Raw genomic sequence first — 4,553 nt, forward strand, 5'->3', positions numbered from 1 at the left:
GTACCCACGATGAATCTTGAAATGAAGTTATTTAAGAGCAGGCAAGAGTACATTTTTGTTGCTCTGAAATGCAAAAGATACTAAATGTAGGCCTGCATCTAAATGGTTCTACCTGTAAGGGTAAACAAAATGCTCACTACTCATGCCGAGCCATACCATACTATACCATGCCATGTACACTAAAAATCATTCACCAAGTGTTCTAATGTGCTTGCCAACAATGTGGGAATTTATTCACCCATTATACTGTGGTCAACAAATACCAATAGTTCAAAGCTCTCATGCAATCTGCTTGGGCCCTGAGCATTGCCATTTAAGGATACATTTTTAATTAGCTTTTTTTTTTTTTTTAAATCTGTGTAGAAAATGAAAGGTTTCACTTCAGTGCAGCTGATATTTTGATCACATTCCATTACTGAATAAGCAACGGTTTTCTCTTGAAGTTATCAGTGAGCTGAAGCTCAACAATGAGAACTCTCAGTATTTCCAATGCATGATGTATCACTTACACAATAGCCGCATTCGGACTGTAGGAACCTTTGGCAGTTCCTATAACCTTTTAATCCACGGGGCCGTTTTCTCCCGCATTCGGACATACAGGAACTCGGGACCATCGCCCTCAGTTCCTATAACCATTTTAGCTCCTTCTGGGTCTTTTCTGGGTTCTATAGGAACACATCTGACGTAGATGTTTAGTGGTCGGTAGCTACGTCCCATGTCATGCTGTCACGGCTGAAATGTTTACTCATACCACACAGACACAACTGGCGCGTGTTTAATAAGTTAAACTTACAAGTTTGTCTGGGGCGCTCTGCTCTCCTTTCTTCCTTCATGAAACGAAGAAGAATCGCCTGCGCTCGATCCTTCGTCTCCTGACTCTCTCTGTGTGCTCTTCCAGCCTCAATGTTAGACGCCCGATGTGATCGTCCATGATTAATATCACCATCATGCAGACCATGAACACGGTGGCTTCCTCGCTCTCCATATTAGCTTCTAGGTGGTGTTTTTTTCTTCTCTCCTTACTTTTCGCGAGTTTTGTTTTGTTTTGTTGTTGAGTGTTGCTCTAAAGTAACACGTGACTGTCGCAGACGGTTGCGCCGCATCAGTCCCGACCTGGTCACGACTCATGTGCGAATGCAGACTGACACAGTTCCGCTGGGGACGAACAGTTATCAGAACGAAATTCGAGGAGGACCGTTCTTAGAACGGCTCTGTCCGAAAGCGGCTATTATAAAAAACAGGGTCCAACTAGAAAACATTAATACTTCACATATACTGATCTTTATAATGATAATGGTAATTAATTGGATGCAGAGACTTTGCATATTTTGTTTAATTTTTTCTTTGTTTATTTTTTTTATCCAGGTAAAGACTGAGAACGGGTAATATTTTATAATGCTGAGATTATTCTATTGTATCAGTGTACTTGGCTAATCGGGTCGAACAATTTGATCGACCTTGCTATAAAGCTTGTGGTCTGCCACATGTAGCTTAGAGGCTACATGCATTTTAGTAGGGTACTCCACATGTTCTTTTTTATTTAAAACAGCACCAGAGGCCAGCTCGAACAGTGGAAGCATGCGGCCAGTGGGAGTTTTTTTTTTCTAGAGTAGCCCTGGGCTAAGAATTGTTTCTTCTTAACAATGTGGAATGTGGGATATTCCACACTATGCCCAAGGCAAACATGACCCCATTTTTCAGCACAATTACCCAAGACTTTTTAAGGTTATAATGGCCAAAACATGTGGTTGAGATTACTGGCGTAATTTTACTAGATAACTTTCATTCTATTTTCAACAGTAGGAGTATTACAGCTAGTATCAACAAGTTTAATCTTAAGTAAGTAAAATAAGCAAATTGTGGTGATATTCATGTAGCATGAGGCTAACTTAGTTCAGGGTTAAACAAATGATAAACCTAATTTGTAGCGTGAGGTCAATCAGTGGGGTTACATGGCACTGAAAGGATAGGATTATTGGCTAAATTACAATAAGATTGAGTTGAGCAAGGGCAATTATCCTTGTATATATGGCGGTGAATGAATCGAATCAGAGGCACAAAGCATGTCATACCCTGATACGATAGGTGGCGCTGTACCCATTTCAACTATTGCTAATAGAGCCACTCCCGGTTGACCCCTTCAACAACAACAACAAACTCAGGCATTCGAGAAAGTGGCGAATGAATAGCAAGATGAAGGTACTTCCCTCTACATTTAAATTGTGATGAGCTCGTTATTGCCCAAACACAATGCACAACAGCGCATTCTCCATCGCGTTGTTTGTTTCTTTCCAACGGCGACAACAATTGTAATATCGTCTCTTACGACTTCGGTTCACAACCCCGGGAAAAAATCTTGAGCATGCGCAGAACGCAAAGTCTAATTCACCACGTGCTTCACCCGTATGCAAACACGTTTAATTTTAAAACAGCAATATTATAATAGACTTAAAACAAAGCAAAAAAAAAAAAAAAAAACATGCTATGTAGCTGTGTGTCAGACAACTAGTCAGCTGTTCTGACTTTATCACAGACATACACCTTTCCTGAATGACAAAATTTGCACAATTTAGAGTTCTTACTTAAATTGCAGAGGAATATTGAGAGGAAAAAGAAAAGAAATTGATTATTTTTGTGATTGTGAAAATAAAACGTGGCTCCACCACAGATCTGGACACAGACCAGCTCAGAAAATCCGATTCATACCCAGCAGAGGAAAGGGCCAACAATCTTGTATCACGACTAGTACAGGAATGTATGTGCACATACTTAGGGAGTAGCCAACACGGCACTGCAGACCTCAGTGTGCTGTGTACTTACTCTAAGTAGTAGGTTGCAGGAGTTACTGTGATTAGTGGAAATCCAATGGATTGATTGTGTGCAGAGCCGCATTAATAAAGAGTTGAGGATCATCTCTAACACCAGCCTCATTTTTCATCTGACAGTTTTACAAACCTTTACCAGAGACAGCTAGGATTAACAGTTGCACAATGCTGCAACTGCAGCATTTTGTGTCTTCCTCAACCACTGCAAGTTAATGTTCCTTTGAGATGTCATCTAAATCCTCCGCAGGACATACCCACCTTAAGGCTGTACGTTGCACAGTTTATCAATACAGATCCCTTTTGAGCTGATAAGAGATAAATACATCAATTTATTCATCAGGCATGATCCTCTTGTAACATAGAACGTGCTTCATTTTCTTAGAATTTTGAAACCTAATTTTATTTTCTGAAAATTGTCTTCATCTTTCATGTTTGGCAGGGTAATGTGATGTGACCATCTCAGAACGCAGACATATCTATTTTACTCAGGCTTTAAACACTCAAATACAGTCCTTTTGGCAGACATGACAACCTGCCTGGCTAATGTTACAAATAGCAACAATGTTAAGAAGATCGACAAACAACAAAGATGAAGGGAAACCAGAATTGCTATCATATTAGGGCTACAATCTGAGCCAATTTCCTCTCTGAATGGATAGCTGAGTGACCTCGGTTTAATCATTTGCCACTGTCAAATGTCGATAATTTTATGAGTGGGTGTAGACATTTTGGAGGTGAATTATAATAAATGCAGGGACCCTGCCAAAGCTTAGAGCTGAGCGAATTAACGGCCTGGTTCAGTCAGGTGAAAGATGAATCAACATCGCTGTAACCTTGTTGAAAATTCACTGTATATTTTTGTGCTGCAGTGTGTTTGGCACTGGGCCATGCTGACACATAACATGCTGCTGGAGCACACCTGCTGGGTTTTGGTCTCTTTCTTCCTTTCCTTTTCTACTCCTCCTCCTGCCTTCCCTTCAACTCAGCTCCCCTCCCCCTCCTCGCATCTCACCCTTCTATCTAAACCCAACCCAGTTTCCTGGCAGTGTGGTGAGAGAGCCGTTGGGCTGCGTCTTTGTTTACGTTCCCTAAGCTTCCTCTTTTTTTTTTTTTTTTTTTTCACTGAGTGCTTCAGCAGAGCAGAGATAGTTAGAGTAGCGCCTCCCCTCCCCTCCCCCACACCCAGTATCCAAGCCTCAGCATGGTGCTACATGCCAAGCGACCTGAGACGCTCTCTGACTCACAGTTCAGTCCACTGACTTTTATTGGTGTGACTGTTTATCACAAACACAGCAGTCAAAGCACGTAGTCCAGTAGTTTATGCATTCAAACCATGAGGTAGTGAGTTGTTTGGTTTGACAGACAAATATCATTATCCACACAGATTCAAAGCAGATTCATATCATTACTAACAATTGTTGGTAAGTCTTGCGTTGAGAGCATGGATTATACAGTAGTAAGTAAGAATTAATATTTATAATAATGAGAAAGAGTTTTAGGTTTGAGATCATGTAGTGTTTGTTTTTTCCTAAGATTACTGCAGAACCTGCCAACACAGACATTCTTCAAATTCGGTTTCTTCGTAGTTGGAATTTTTAGGCTTTCAAATACTTGTTGCTGATTTAGAGGGTGCTGTTGATATTCTTTCCGAGTGAGAGATTATTTTTGTGCCAAATGTGATGTGAAAGAAACCCCAAACAAACCAACTTCTCCCTCTTCGGCTAATGG

This window comes from Odontesthes bonariensis, chromosome 18 (assembly GCF_027942865.1).
Source record: "Odontesthes bonariensis isolate fOdoBon6 chromosome 18, fOdoBon6.hap1, whole genome shotgun sequence".
Classification (NCBI taxonomy): domain Eukaryota; kingdom Metazoa; phylum Chordata; class Actinopteri; order Atheriniformes; family Atherinopsidae; genus Odontesthes; species Odontesthes bonariensis.